The following is a 17087-nucleotide window of genomic DNA, read 5'->3' on the forward strand; positions in this document are numbered from 1 at the left end:
AGAGAGAGAGAGAGAGAGAGAGAGAGAGAGAGAGAGAGAGAGAGAGAGAGAGAGAGAGAGAGAGAGAGAGAGAGAGAGAGAGAGACTAACTACTGGACTTGGCCATTTACACTTGTAAATATACCATCTTTGCAAAGATAATGGATGGAGGATACAACACACATCACTTATCTTATAGAGTGTAAAAATGTAAAATTGACGTTTTTATTGTGAAAAGCCGAAGAGGAAGTGCGGTGGTTGTATAGTATCGGAGCTGCCGGTGTGTTGCCCGCTGCGCTGTGTGGATTAACGGAGCAGGAGAGAGGAGACCGGAGAGGACCGAGGATCACGGGGCTGCGCCGTTACGCGGTTTATGACTGTGCGACTGACCGGGACACAGCTTTACCGGAACTATACATACATATCCATATAGATCCTCTTTTAATCTTTCCCTCTATTTTTTTTTAAATGTATTTTCCATTCTCTTCATCCGCCGAGGAGACGCACTGAGTCGAGTTAACGGAGGGCGAGCGAGGTACGCACAGACTGGGAGAGAGAGACTGAAGTGAAAACCCCCCAAAATCTTCTCAGAGACGGTTGAGCGGTGTCTCACACAGCAGTGGAGCGAGCACAGGGGATTTTATCAGTGTTTCAAAAACACCACAAGTCGGTCCCCCCCTTCTCTCCGGGATCTGCAGACTTTTCCACCCTTTTTTCTTGGATATACTTGTTTTTCTTGTGGTGGAATTTTTTCTTCTTCTTCTTCCTATTTCACCTGCACCAGGGCAGCCAGGAGAGGAGGAGGGGGAGGAGGAGAGGGAGGGAAGAAGAAGCGAAAGAAGGAGAGAAAAGAGGCGAAGAGGCAAGGAGGGAAATCATTTCAAGTCCCGTCGGATGGGATTCTTGGATGGAGGGATGAAACCGGGGGGGAACCGCGGGGAGGGAGAGAGCCAGCGAGGAGGGACAAGAAGTGGAGGATGGAGTCGTCGGGCGCTCTGAGAATGCAAAGCGGACGCACCCTTCTGGAAGAGCGGATTGAACTGTAGAAACATCCGTGAGGAATTTACACCCAGCAGAAGGATAATACACACATTTACCTCAGCACACACACACGGGGCTTGTTGTGTTGTCTGGATCGAATCTGTGTGGAGTTACGTCTGCGCTTTAATTATGGGATGTGGAAAGTTAATTGCGCCCTGACAGCCGGTGAACCAAAGGACCCGCATCCGGAGAGAGAGGTAAAGTTCCATCCGTTCATAATGATGGCTCGCTCCTGTCCTTCTCTCTCTCTCTCTCTCTCTCTCTCTCTCTCTCTCTCTCTCTCTCTATATATATATATATACATATATATGTATACCTCTGTTTGTTCTTATTCTCTCGATCTGTTTCTGCTGGATGGAGGGATGGAGGTGGCGGATCAGGGTGAAAGAGGAGCAAAGGTATAGAGTTATTTCTAGATCTCGGGCTGTGCTGCTGAAATGGGGAGTGGAGACAAGGTGTTATACTGTATGTTGGAGAAGCAGCAGTGAGAACATTGCAAGGTCAAAATTGAGCCTGGTTTAAGTTACAGAAGCTGTGTGTGTGTGTGTGTGTGTGTGTGTGTGTGTGTGTGTGTGTGTGTGTGTGTGTGTGTGTGTGTGTGTGTGTGTGTGTGTGTGAGTGAGAGAGAGAGAGAGCGGGGGGAAACTTGTGCTTGCGTGCGTGCGTGCTCACGTTGTGTGTCTCCTATCCAAGGTGGAGGCTCCTGGATGGTTTTAGCAGCCTGTGTGAGAAGCTGTTCATGAAGGCACACACGCACATCACACTGCGCCTCGGCTCTAGTGTGTGTGCCATATGCTGCGCCTGTACCACGAGATATATATGGAGAAAGCGAGAAGGAGTGTGTGTGTGTGTGTGTGTGTGTTTGTGTGCGTGTGTGCGTGCGTGCGTGCACAGTGCGTTCCTTCTACTTAAACCCAGTCGAATGTTCACGTAGACTCCTGGATGATTTCAGCAGCCTATGCGGGGATAGTTGTTACAAAAGCACACACGCACAACACACTGCGCCTCTGTTCGTGCGCCACATACTGCACCTGTACCAAGGAGAGGGGGGGGGGGGGCAGTGTGCTCGGTTTGTGTGTCCCTGTTGTGTGTATGTTTTCATATGTGCAAATGGTACCAGTAACTGCGACGGTGGGTGCGCGCAACCGAACCCCTTGCCCTAAACCTTGGTGACACAAAGCGCGATAGCGTGCGCGCGTCTTTGTTAAGTGCACGTGTAGGTCCCACCTCACTTAACAGTTTCATGGTGTGTGTATGTGTCTGTGTGTGTGTGTGTGTGTGTGTCTGTGTGTCTGTGTGTCACCAGTGAATGGAGATCAGGAGATAATCCTATAGACTCTGGGACATTTCAATTTGAATGAACTCTACTACGTGTGTGTGTGTGGGGGGGGGGGGGGCATGGTCAGAATTCGATGTTTTTATATTACATGTTAAAAATATGTTGCATGTGAAGCTGCAGAGGTAAGCTGCTGGTGTCAGGGTGCACCAAGGTGTTAAAATGATGGTTATCATACCATGCACATGTGCTTATTGTTGGTATTGGAAAGAAGAAGGAAAAGAATGTCAATGGCGCATGTGTATCTGCTTTCCCACCCACTGCCTGCCAGACTCCGCCAACATACATGTAGTGTAGGATATGGCTGAGAGAAACAAGACTGATACCGGCCATCTCCATTCCCCGAAAAGTAAATTGCTTTGAATCACTTGGGATACCCTGAAAAACTGACGTATGGTTGTCCTCAAGGATGGATATCCAGTTCATGAAGAAACGCAACAAACATGTTCGCTCATCTTCGCCAACACCACAGCAGAAGTAGATCAAACTATGTGTCCTGTGTATTACTTAAATCCCTGAAAAACACATCATCCAAATCTGCATTATAATGATTTTCTCCACATCTGGTCTCAAGGCTACATCTGCTTTGTCTCTCTGACCATTAATCTCTAATTTAACACACACACATAGTAAGGCTGGCAACAAAAGTGCGGTGTGTGTGTGTGTGTGTGTGTGTTTGTTTGTGTGTGTGTGTGTGTGTGTGTGTGTGTGTATGTGACTAAAGGTAAAGAGAGTAAATTTCAGATAATCCTTTATAACACCTTTGTTTAGTTATCATTACTTTCATACTTTTTCACAAACCAAACAATCAATAGATTTACGTAGAAAAACAAACAACCATTAAATGGATTCTTGAAAATAATCATTAGTATCTGATGGGTACAAAGAGCTCTACCTCAACCAACTACAACAATCATTTTCTTCTTTAATGTAAATGTTTTCATTTACTTTTACAGTTTGATTTTGGTACTTTCCCTTAAATTAAAGATGCAATACTGCCCCTGTTTGTAACTGATAATAATGATGATTGCAGTCATAGTAGTTAGAATAATTGTGAAATACCATAGAACCAGATATCGTGGTATTTTCTAATATGTTAATCAAAGTATGCAAATATTACAGTTGCATCATTTATTCACATGTTTTAGTGGAACTTATGAGGATTGCATTATAACTACCAGCATGAAAACGTTGCCTGAACAAAATCTGTTTTAACCGTGCACGAAACTGTAAAATCTAAAAAGTCTCGGCCAGTGAAAGTTTCTATAAACATAAATACATTTTTTTCATATCATATCGAAAGGTCGGTTTCTCCAGCCCACAGAAAAGAGATCTGAACAAAATGGAGCTTTACAGAAACATATCTGTCTGGACACAGCCCAACCACCAAGGCCCAGCAGAACCCCTGAACTCACACTGCCCCAAACCTCCAACATTCATGCCTATCGGTTGTCTCAATGTGCCTGATCATTTTTAAGACTGCATATCCTTAAGTACAACATTTCCACCTAATGGAATGGAACGTGGAATCAGATGTGCCTGCATCTTATCTTAGTACAAATGAAACTGCAGGGATGTAAGGTTGACTGGAACCTTTACGCAACTCTCAGCAGGAACAGAATTAGTTAGGTATGGTCAACCCTTAACAAACATAAGAGGAAGTGTATGTTACGTCTCCTCAGGTTCCATAAGATGCATGTCTGTGACTTTAATAGTAGCTTGGAAATGACTAATGCAACAGCTGTATGCTGCATCACCGACCTCTATCAAATCTAATTCCACTGTAAGATGCATTTTCCTGAGCTGCACTTACCCTGAAAACACTTGAGTCTGCTTTTATGAGTGGACATCAACGTGCAGTCTGTCGGCACCTCGCTAACTGGTCTGTGAGGCCCTCAGCCAATGAGAAGTTGTTCAGTTTAATTCAAATGTGCAGTAAATCAGTGGAAACGATCATTTTAATCAAAGCTTTTCCCAATGTCTGTGCAGTTTAATGCCTCTGTAATTTAGGTCTGTGACATGTCAACATTTGAAAATTGCCCTCCTCTCTTTCTTTCCCGTGGCTCCGTATTTCGCCAGAGTGGAGTTACATCGGTCTGCACCGGTACAGTAGCTCCCATTGATTGATCAAGGCAATACATTTATGCACACGATCCACTCATGCCGGCGCTAATGGCCCGTGGATATGGAGGCATTATGCAAATGGCCTCCCTGGCTCCAGAGAAAGGAGTGTGGGTGAATGAGCGAGCGAGCGGGCGAGAGAAACTGGTGATTTTCAGTCCATTTTAGTTGTGTTTAGCCCTCTATTTATGTCTGAAAGCAATGGTTTGCTGTGCCATTAGGCTCAGGATGAATTGCAACGCGTTCGTGTTACTGATTGTCTTCAAGTTTCTCAGGGGAAAGTAAGAAAGGGAAGAAAGAGTTTGTGTTTTTCAGCTACATCTGAATTTCACCCGGTTCTTTTCTTTTCATTTAATTTGCCTCCATGGCCTCAATGCTGTATGAAAACCATTTCAAGTTGTGCACGACTGAAGAATAAACATCTGGTTTGCTGGTATGACTTGCGGTTGTTTGTTTATGTGCATATGCGTTGCATTTTTATAATGAAAGCTCACTTCTCCGCTCCTTAATGACATGTGTAGTATAGGGCAGACTGAGATGAAGCAGACGCAGAATCCCTCTTATCCTCTGTTTTCTTGTTCTCTCATTATTTCTGTCTCTCTTTCACCCTGTCAACCTACAAAACGAGAAAAAATTGTGAGGACTCTTATCAGTCTGTAATACAGGGGAGTTAAAAGGCTGTGAGGAGGGTTCTTTATTCTTTATATGGGCAGGGGGGGAGTTTTATTATGCCCGTCTTTCTTCTTGCCCTCTGTTTATCTCGCTGCGACTCTCTCCTCTGTCTTCCTCTCTCTCTGTTTAGCTATCTGACAGAGGGCTGCAGGATCCTGCGGAGTGGGTGGTGGAGCTCTAATTCAATTTATTCTCCTGCTCAGAGACAGACAGGGAGCAGGGGGAGAGAGAGAGAGAGAGCGAGAGAGAGAGAGAGAGGCAGTGAGAAGACGGGGTGAGACGGAGAGAAGGATGGAGACCACAGATGTTAGGGAACATTTCCTATTAGCAGTGGAGAGGCACGCGGGGGAGCTGGCCTGACGCTGTGACATCTGGACTGATTCTGCGTGCGACTGGAATTATGTGTGTGTGAGCCTTTGGTCGTCATCAGCTCAAACAATATGTCCAAAAACTGGCATCGGTGAGTCTGAGGAGAGAAAACAAAGACAAAACATCTCCCCCTTTTCCATTACTCACCCAGCCATTGGTCGAAACACAAAGAATTTGACTCGACGTATTTCAAATGACCTCGGTTTGTGAAATGAAACACAATGGCTCAATTCTTACACAGCCAAGTGTAGGGAAGGAAAAGTTATATAATTATTCCATAAATGTTCCATCACACCTGCGTTTCATATGATAGGAGATGAAAGTACCTTGGTTTGCCACCTTTTCATTTTGCATTCCTGCCATGGTTCCTTTTAATGATTGATGGTTATTGAATGGTACAAAATCGATTGCATGTAGATGTATCTTGATCTTGTTATAGTTCAGGACAAGTACCGTGCCTGAGCATTTGATCCACTCTCTCCATACCCCATACCATTCTGTTCATTCAGCCGGTGTGACTGGGCCTGTGTCTGTCCTTGACTGGTTTAGGTGTTGCCTCTCAAATCACACTTGCTTGACCGAATAGAAAATTCCGTATCAGCATGATGTGCTTCAGGGTTCGAACTCGTGTCTCCATCTTGTTTTGTTGATATTTGTCTCCCCTGGACTTTAGCTGCCCCGACCCTTTGACCTCAGTTTTTGCAACTAGATGAAATCAAGTCAAAGGATTTTCTGTCTGTCGTCCAGAAACTAAAAGTCAGGCAGACCTTGGGGACCACACATAGGATTTTAAGCGTTATACAAAGTCATGGTGTTATTGGTACTTGGCCCGTTGCACCATAACGTTTTTACCATCCTCAGTAGACAGGCATAAGAACACTGCTAGTTTCCTGCATTACTTCTGACAATTTGTCAAATGTATTCCATTTCTACATGCTCTCTCAATGCAAGTACATCTAAGAAATATTTATATTTCATTTCATTTACAAGCACTTAACAGTAAGGTATTCCTTTATCAACATGCAGAAACCAGGGCTGCTATAGTATGATGCCACCTTTGGTAAAACACTATTGCCTTAAATAAATAGCCTGTTGTTGGCAGGGTGGGATTAGTCTTTGGCTCGCTGGTATTTCTAATTTAATTCCTGCTTAAATTGCATTAAAGAGTCTTAAATTACATTAGAAGGATTTGAATGCATTTGTTGTTGTTGTATGTGTTTGGATGGTGTTTTCTTGGAAATTCTTACTGTAACTACAGCTGCAGCCTAATCTTTTAAAAGGAGTTTATGAGGTTAATAACATGAAATAGGGTTAAAGGCGGTATCCAATGTTTGATACAGTTAAGCTGTCACCAAAGGTGTGTGTGTGTGTGTGTGTGTGTGTGTGTGTGTGTGTGTGTGTGTGTGTGATGGCCTAGCATGAGGAGTAGGTGACATGACAGATGTGAGACATGTTGGGAGATAATGAGCCGCGTTCAGGTCAGATAACCGTGGGTGAACGACAGAAAACTTCTGGCTCAGTGCCTGCAAATCCTACACCCCGTCTGTCCCTTTGTCTATCTATACATTATTGTAATCGACAAGTTCAAGCATGTTCATAGCTGATAGACATGCATGTAGTTCTTTTCTGTCTTATAAGCTCGACATAAAAGGCATAAAGAGAAAATATTTCTTGATTTAACCGAAAGATGCTTCTTAACATTTGTGGCTTAAAACAAAGCCTTTAACTCCTCCTCAAGTTTCAAGTCTGAAGGCACAAGAACCCCCCTAAACAATTTTTTTTTCTTTCTCCCTCTTATAAAGCAGCTGATTGTCCTTTAGATTTATCTCATCCCAAACCACATATGGCTTCACTTATGAATCACACATAAATAAACTTCATCTCAGGTAACACTTAGAGTAATTTCACAGTTTTCAGTTGTGACTCAAGATCACCAGCAGATCCTGGACCCGTTTACACTATCAGTATTAGACTAATTATAAATATTGCAGCACATATTTTCGCCGGGGGATTTCCAGCACCAGACATGGCGCTCAGTCTCTGAAACTGGCCCACACTTCATAAAACAGGTTTTTAGAGTAAACAGTCAAACGGTAGCTCCTCTGACAAAATCCCGAGGGTGAAGTGTGTGAAACATCAGTGCACCACAAAGCTTTTTACAAACTGATAGATGCTTTGTAGTATTGCCATTTGAAAGTATTGTGAGATTTCCTTTGTAGCGAGGCAGAGCAGGACCAGAGCGAGGCAGTAACATTTAATATCTCCTGTTTCTTACTCTGCGATAACACTATGAGGATTACAACATATTGCATGAGAGGGAAAAATGCAATCAGATACGACCTGTGCTTCTTGGCCTTCTGGTTAGCCTTTATCATATGCATCCATTCTTTCTGCCTTCAGTTAAGCTCCCTGACTTGTTGAGTTTGTGCAACTCTGTGGTCCCCAGGCTCTGCTAGCTAAGCATGTTGACAGTGTCTGTGTTTACTTTAGAGCTACATTTGTATGTCGAGCTAAACCGAGATGACGTGTCCAGGGTTCATTTAGCGTTGTCTTGGGATTACAGGCTTTCTCTGTTTCCAGCAGGATTGTGCAAACATTGTTTTCTTCATGTGGTGCTGAATAAAGTCTCCCCTGCATTTATTCAATTGCTTGATGCGAAATCATGAAAAACCGCCAGAGAGAGCAAACAACAAGCCACTTTCCATGGAATACACACCACAATCAACTGCCAGAGTCGATGCTGGAGAGAGATGGAGTTTGTCGGAGGAACAAAACAGGAGAGTCAAAACTAGAGGTTGACTGATATATAGGTTTGCTTTACCTTTACTTTAAAGGTGTTTTCTTTTATTTTTGGATTTTGTATACAAGTTATGGTGAAACGGCAAAATATCATGCCTCAGATATGTTTATCATAAAATACATTTTATGAATAATTGCTTAATTTATATATATTTAAATATATAGTGGCCATAATATTGGTATTGAAAAATGTGTGATTTTCCTAAAATGCTTGTCACAGCAATTTCATGACATTTAAAATAAGATATTCCGCTGAAGGCAAACAATCTTTCATGGTTATGTGCCAGATTTCATACTTACATTAGAGCATTTTACCCGCAGTGATCGCCACGCTGATTTTCTTGGTGCTTTTCAGGAATTTACATCTACCCCTTCACTAAACCTGAAGGGGTTGTTTGAAGGGCTAGATGGCCACTACCCCTACATCACATAGAGAAATGGAGCGACACTTCCCCTTCACAGCCGTCTGCAAAATGAAGGGGGTAGGGCCAAGTGATAAGGCTTAGGAGTTAACTGAGACAGGGCCTTACTCTGAAACAGTGTCTACCTTCTATTTCCCCTTTCCACAAGGCCCTCTTTAAGAGTATTATGATATATGCAGCCAGTTTAACACACAGTTTACAACACTGTACTGCTGGGCCAACTGTAGGTGCAGTTTATTATTAGTGAAATATATGTTTGTTGGTAGCAAAACACTGCTCTAAGGCCATTTCCATAAATAACAAGGCTTTCCCTTTCCATGTGTCGAGTTACAACTTTGTTTTGGTTGTATTAGCTTTAGTAGGCAAGATAATGACAAGCTTTGTGTGGTGTGGTGGATCTTTCAAGACATCAATCAGATTCTTTCTATTCACAAACACATATTGTCACGCTGACATTAAAGTAGATATAGGGCTGAGCTCATAGTGCTCTGCTGGACATGGAGATTATGGACAGTAAATCTGAGAATCTAAACATTTCCACCAGGGAAAATAGGTCACTGCAGCAGCAGAGAAAAAGCCTACAGCCTGTCATAGCACCATATATCAGGTGCTCCACGGCAAATATTTGAATTGTGGAGTTCTTTATGAGAAATAAATAACCAAGCAATATAAAGCTCTGTCTCCATTCGCTGTCAGTCTCACTTGTCGCCTCTGTCAGAGCTGTTTGCCGTCCTCCTCCTCTCCTCCCACATCGCGCTCCTCATCACTACAGCTGTCTCTCTGACCCTCTCCTGCTGATTGAGCCGACAAAGAAGCACTGGTTAAAGCCTGGCAATGGTCCGAATAAATTCATAGGGTAACTTATGCCAGACTGCTCAGCTTTTACTGCTTTGTTTTCTCATGATTTGGGGTTTGCTGACATGAATGTGCGTGAGGCCAGACGTGATCACTCAGTCATGATGTGACCCGTGTAGTTGGAAGTAATATTTACCAAAAACGCAGGTTTCCAAACATCAGTATGTAAGGAGTAATGAGAGATCAACAGCAGTGGCAGCAGGTTAGGGTCATGTAACAGGATTGTGGACTAATGCATCACAGTTCCAGTTTAAGAAACCATTACACCCTCAGTGACAAACAGTATCATACTTTATCGCAGGCAAAAGTAAATAGGGGTAACACACTCATTGGTAGTTATGTATTGTAATATTACAGTTGGAATAAGTAATTAACACATTGTAAAATTCTGTGAATACCCCCCGATGATCCACTAGCTTTCGCTCTATGTGAGTGGGCTGAAAATATAAGTGTGATGCTCCTAAAGAACCCTGGCTCTGTAAATGAGAAAAGAAGTCACACAACACTATTCCAGACAGTCAGCAACAAAGGGGTGTGCCTTTATCCTTTGCACAGAAGAAGAGAATAAGAGAAGAGGGGGAGACGGTGGATAGAGGCAGTGGAAGCTAGATGTTATTAAGAACCATGGAAAGCTCCAAAATGCTAGCCTGGATGCCAGACGAACTTAGCCCCGCCCACAACATTTTGGTCGGGCAGTTCGGTCTGGAGTCGCTCCATTGGGAAGTAAAATTCCTCTTCGCTCAATTGGATAGACCTACAACCAATCAAAGCAACGTAGTATGTGACGTATGCTAAGCAACGCATTGTGAGTTATTTACTGGGTTCACACCGGACGCTTCAGCGCAGCGCCAAGCCTTAAATAACAGCTGGCTCCCATCCACTCCCATGTTAAAACTTTGTGCCGGTCACACCGGAGGCTGAAGCACCGCGAGGCAGCCTTGGCGCAGCGCGGTGCTTCAGCCTCCGGTGTGACCGGCACAAAGCCGTGCAGCGATCTACTGGATCAACGGGTGATATTATTAGCGCTGGTAATGATTTGAGTTCAGAACCATAGACAGCTCCCTGCACTCACTAACAGGGAAAATCTCAAATGTGAGAAGTCCACAATGAGGATTGTGAGCAAGAAAAAATGATTATGCATTTGTTCATTTTCTTGGCTGTTTTATACATATCTGTACTATATCTGAAATAGCTATGACCACAGACCTCTAAAGATAGGTGCATTTTTTTTAAGGAAAGTTTGTGACTTCCATTTCCCTAATGTCAGTTAAGTTGTCAACTGACTGCAACATTGTTTTGTATTGCACTTATTAGCTAACCTAAGGTTATTGATTTAATAAACTCAATCAAGCTGCTCACTTTGTATTATAGCAGAGATAAGTCATCTCCAGTTGAAATAACATAAAGTCAACACAACACAACATAACATAAAGTCTTTTAATCTTTGCTACACCTTACTTTGGTTGTATTATATATTGAAACAACTAACGACTGGTTAGTTGTTTCCATATAAATATATATATATATTGTAGTGGCAGTCATATCTTAATTACACTGACTAGATTTTCTTGATTTACTTTAAACTTAACCACTGTTACAACTTGTCTAACGAGAGCATGAACAGATTTGTGTCCACACAACATGAGTAATATGCGGGGCACACACACACACACATACATACACAGTATATTGTATAAGATTTCAGCATAGACACCACTGTGACACACAATATTTGGAGACTGGTTAGTTGTTTCTCTTCTTCTATTGCACCTTGTCCACTTCTTCATGCGACAGTGTGTTATTGAGATGAACTGCTCTGTAAGAGATTTTTTAATTTTTCAAAGATTGTAAGGAAACGTCCCAGGGGTTGCCTCTGGATGGACACGTTGGTGTGGGAAATGTTGTGCAGTACTGTGCAGTGACTTCTGGGTCGTGGACACTGCAAATTACAGTATATGCATTTCTGGCAGATTTCACTGTGTGTTTATGAACCATCCATGTGTTCATATTCATTGCCTCCCTTTGTCCTCTGTTAGTAAACAGGACCATCAAATGATTGGCACTGTTAAAACCCAGGTTCTTTGCGAGGCAAATTATGTTTCAGAAAAATAAAATATGAAAAAATAATTACACACTTGTAACAGTTATTATACAAAACAACATAATTGGTCAGGATAATGATCATTTAAGAAGCAGGACCTGTAGAATGTGAGGCTTTCTGTCAGTGTAATTGCTGCAGTGCTGTGATGCTCTAATCAGCAGGACGAGGAGGTCATCAGTGATGAACGCTGTTGTTTTTTGGAGCAGAGGGACTGAAAGCTGAGTAGATTAAATGGTGCATTTAATTAAGAGGCTTGGGATCAGGAAGTCAGAGATCAGTCTTGGCTCATGCCAGCAGCAGCTACATTTAGCCTAGCTTGTTAGCGAGTGCCATCTGTTCACACACAGATTAGCACCCCACAGCAGGCAGTAGCATTGGGTGCATTTTCTGGTTCAGGTCTGCAAAGGCTGCTATTCAGAAGACCTATTCCCCTTCTTTCCTTCTTTTTCATTTCTAAACTACATTTTTACTGTAGGTCAGTTGCAATCCTGATCCACATATGTGTTTTATAAAGTTGGGTGGACAAATATCAGAGAACTGAAAGAAGCTTTGGCAGTAGGATAGATATTTGTCAAGCAGTAACGTTTGGGAATTAGGTTAAATGTTGCAGTTAGTCTGTGGTAATTTAGATCACATAGTTCGAACGTGATCATGGCAGTTTTTATTGTTTTGAATAGCACAGGGACATATCGCTGATTCTCTCTGACTTTCTCTTCCTTTCTCTCTCTCTCTCTTCTCCATCACCTTCTCTCTTTCTTTTCCTCTCAATCTCCTCGTCCTGTCCCGTACCTCCTCCCTCCTGCACTTTGACTGATGCAGTGTTTTTATTTCCACTGTGTCAGTGAACACAGGATCAGTTGATATTCATGCAGAAATGTTCCCACCCTCCACCGGGGATCATCTTGCAGTGAACAACCCATGTAGGGTACCCCAGTTGAAGATGCATCTCAACCCTTCCTACAAACTAAATTGAAAGTTCAATGTTCTAACTTTGGTTGAAAACTCAATCTGACGTTGAGTGGAAGGAATCAATTTTAGCTAACTAGTTAATTCAACCAATTAAAACTAACTAGCCAGCGTCAGATTAAAATGTTAAATTTACCTGCATCATGCAGATGTTGCTGCATTTTATATTCCTTCACATAGTGAAATAACTACTGTGCTAAGTAAAGATTCTGTAGATGTGAAACCATGTCATCTAAGGATTGCATTATATTCTGACATCACTAAAGTAAAGTTATTGTTAGGCAGTTATATCATGATTCACATTGTATACACCTCAGAAAAAATAAAGATGTCTGGACCTCAGTGACCTCAACACCGAATGTGGTCATTTGAAATCACTGTATTTTTGTGTGATTCAAAAATCCGGGTCGGCGTGACTTTTTGTGGCGGTGGACTAGAGAGCCTCCCGTGTGGAAATGTTCCCAGCAGGTAATAAACATATGACAACACTGGTGTCACGGATAACTGCAGAAAATGTATAAAAAAACGTGTCGGCTCAGTGTCTGTGGAGCTCTTCCTTTGCAGTATAGCGTTAGCTGCCTCACTCTGGTGCTGCCCTTGAAGGAGGAGTGTTGCCACCAGCTGCTGCCTCCCCCATCACACAACGTTTGCAGTCTTGTTAATGTCACCAGGTTTAATCTGAAATGTTACCGCAAAGGCGCATATGCGTTCCTGCTTTGACGACAAATCCTCCATGTTGCCGTTTAACTCAATGTTGCCGTCTCCTCATTAGGTGATGAGTCTCTGCTTCTCTGAGATGTGACTCTGCCATTTTGCTGCACAGAAAAGACACTTTCAGTTTATAATTGTAGCTTCAGCCTAAGTGTTAAAAGTATTTTACATAGTGGAGTTTATTTGATGAATGTGGAAACTACCGCTGACACGCGGAATGAACCAAATGGGTTTTATGTCTACAAATAGAGAGTTGATGTAGTAATGTAAAAGCTGTGTGTCTGAATATTCCATCCTGAATGTCAGAGTTCCTGTGTCTCATTACAGGGGAATTTTAGTATTTTTCAACTTGGGACCTATATTTAGGACTGTGGCTGTATAAACGAATCGTACAGATAAAAACAACTAAATAAACAGTGGCAGTGACTACAATGTTCTGGAGCAACTGTGACACGTCACAAAATGTCCACTAAACTACCTTTTGTTCCCTCAATGAAATGGGAGAAAAATGCCTAAATTTCTCTGCATTTTCTTTCCTTTTTAATCTGATGAACCTCTTTCAGTACTCTTCAGTACTCTCCACATTGTTTAATGTAAAAAAAAAAGAAGCAATGACACTGTTGGCGTTTACTGTTAAGATCACTCGGAGGATTTGTGTTTGCTGTTCTGTTTGGGAATGACCACTCTCTACCATTTGCAATGACTTCACTTACTTAAGTCTGATTTGTTGGCATTCTTTTTGTCATTTGCATCCAAATGTGTTTTGTTAATTTTCAACAATTGTTGTAAAGTGTTTTTGCATCAAATCTACCGTAGGCTGCCCGCACTGGCTACTTAAGGTTTAGCCATCTGCTTTATAAGCAGGGATGACTTCCAAATCACTGCATCCCACTTAGCTAGCTTTTACACCAAATACTATAAATAGCAGCCCGCTAATCCTGGCTGTTGGCTGTATTTTTATTTATTTATTTTATTTAATCTTTCTACTTGGAACTAACCAAAGCTCAGAAAGCTGCTACTCACCAAAAACACTGAAATATCTGAAGCTTTGATGTAGTTGGCTGAAGGATTTTGATATGGCTTGAGGCGGTTTCCTGTAAATTTGTGAAAAAATGTTGAGGATACTGTTTTCATGTTTAGCATCCGAGTTCATTATTTCTGGAGCAGTAATGGAAAACTGCTCAGCGGGGGGGGGGGGGCAGAAAACCCTGAGCAGACTGGCAGAGAGGGAGATTGATCAACTTGTTTGAAGATGTATTTGATCAGAAGCAACACGCTGCAACAACCCTGCAGATAAGAGTTTGGAGTCAGAATAAGACTCTGTGAGTAGGTCCAGTGATGGATGACTTTAATCCTTCACTGGTAGTAACTTGACTGTAATGCTCCGGCTGCTCAGGGCTCATGATTAAGCCCCTGGCACTTGATGACCAGATAACAGCAGATACCCTGGATTCCTCCTCTGGCGGTTTACAGGAAAAGGGAGTCTGACCTTTGACCTATTTTTTTTGTATAGACTAAATTGTTCCATTTAATCCTTATAAACTGGGATGAGGTCGGTTCCTGTAAAGACAAAAGGTGTACAGTATATTTGTGAAGACTTTATGCGTCGTAGTATTTAAGGATTAAATGTATCTTGCCACAGTTTTTTGTCAACGTTTAACCAAAACACACTGTTGTATCTTAGCAGTGTGGCTCAGTACTGTGGCTCAGGACTGTGGCTCAGGGGGAAGAGCAGGTTGTCTGTTGGCCAGAGGGTCAGTAGTTAAATCCCAGCTTTCCCCATCCTGTGTGTCGAAGTGTCCTATGGCAAGATACTGAACCCCAATTGGCCCCACATGATGTGTGATATTTAAAGTGCTCCACATTGATGTGTGCACGAATGGGTGAATGACAAATCTGTACTTTCCTTCCGTACCAATCCACGGGTTACCCTGGATACATGGACTGACCCAGTGTCTTTCCAAGATTTTCTAGTCTCACCACCACGTTATCTTTGTGCCAACAGTATGATGCTGGTTAGTTAAAAAGACCAGTTGATCTATTTTAGTGTGGAATGTGAATAAAAATACACGTGAGGTTAGGTATGGGTTTGCTTTATAACGCAATCAAACAAACAATGTTGTAAATTTTAACAGGGACAAAGCGTAGAAACCTCAGAGAGAGTCACATGTGAGGGATCTAGTTTTAATCATGATCCACGATCAGCTGCCACAACAATCACGATCCGTGATGCGGCTTCAGCCTTGATCCTGGATCTGTAATTACAAAGTGATCATAGGAGTTTGTTTCAATGTTGTGATATTTGCAGAAGAACAGAGAAGAAAAGTTACATATTGGATGGTTCTGCTTCTGGTGATGAATTAGTTCAACACTCCTCCGTATAATACAAAGGGATAAAGCTAATGAAACTTTGTGTATGTGTGTATAGTGTGTGTGTGTGTGTGTGTATCCATACCCTTAGGGGCTGTTTGTCCCCCATAATGAGCTGTCATTTAGACTGTCTGTCAGGATGGCTTGACCTCCCAGCCACCCTGCTGATACACACACATACTCACACACACGCACACACAATCACACACACAAATATACACACACAGACGCACACACAGATTAACTGGCTGCATTTAAAGTCCTTCTACCTCTTAACTACTCTTCTGCTGTTAGTCCTCCTTCACAAAATGTCTGTATTTTCTCTTGCTCCATTCTTTGAAGGACTTAATCAGGAAAAAAAAAACATCACAGAAAACACGGCTGTGATTGATCTGTGTGTCAGTAGCTAAACTTAGTTTTGGGGTTTTGAAATATTGCTGGTAATACAAATTATACCTGGGAAAAAGACTGAAGCACAGTGAAGGGTTGGGTTGGAGAGTTGTGTGTGTTTATACTAATGAGCCTTAATATGTCAAACACGTTCTTATGTTACTTATTATGATAACTCCGCCTCAAGGAGTTTAAAGTTGGCAGATTATTTCCCTCTCCATTAGATCTGACTCCATTCCTTTCTTTGCAGCTTGTATAACATGATGTCCCAACAGCAGTTGTAGAAGATCTTACGCAGAAATGTTCTTGATTGTGACTTTTAATCTGCCTTAGTGTTGTTATTGCTTTTGTCCATATGCTGTATGTAGTAAAACCCTGCACTGCCTTTAGGCTACATTAGCCTCCACATCTTATGTGCAAACAGAGTTTGACATTTATCTTTGGAGTGATTTGCACTGGAGTTTGACTGTAAAAGAAGAAAATGCAGTAAAGGGAGAGTTTTATGACAACACATTAAATTACATACATTTATTTATCCCAAACACATGACCTGAAGAGTAGGGAAATATGTCATCTGCCTTTGTCCCATCTGGTGAACATCACAGGACACACAGAGCAGTGGGCAGCCATGCACAGCGCCCGGGGAGCAAATGTTGGGGAGTAAGGTGCCTTGCTAAGGGGCACTTAGACAGTGGGGGTAGGTAGAGTGCTCTTTGGACTTTGGAACAGATCCGGGTGTTGTCCTGGCAGGTATGTTGTATTGTCACCACGAGAATCGAACCAGCGACCTTCCAGTTCGATGTCCGTAACTTTCTGCCCATAGTCCAATTATTCTGCCACTAGTCCACCGCCTCTCCCATCCCCCTTGTCCTTTATCCAAGACACTGAAAGATACCTTGCTCATTCTTGGATGTCTTGCGCTCCAGCTTCAGCTCCTTGTGCCCACGTTGCTTCG

General features: G+C 42.4%; 1 protein-coding gene across 1 annotated transcript in view; it reads left to right on the forward strand.

The window, feature by feature from the left end:
* The first annotated feature begins 228 nt into the window (after nucleotides 1-228).
* lrfn5a (leucine rich repeat and fibronectin type III domain containing 5a) overlaps nucleotides 229-17087 on the forward strand; it is a 135321-nt gene continuing 118462 nt past the window's right edge. Inside the window, exon 1 of the mRNA XM_053435388.1 lies at nucleotides 229-1217. The gene's annotated coding sequence lies outside the window, so the exon portion shown is untranslated. The remainder of the gene's footprint in view (nucleotides 1218-17087) is intronic.

This window comes from Pleuronectes platessa, chromosome 11 (assembly GCF_947347685.1).
Source record: "Pleuronectes platessa chromosome 11, fPlePla1.1, whole genome shotgun sequence".
NCBI lineage: Eukaryota > Metazoa > Chordata > Actinopteri > Pleuronectiformes > Pleuronectidae > Pleuronectes > Pleuronectes platessa.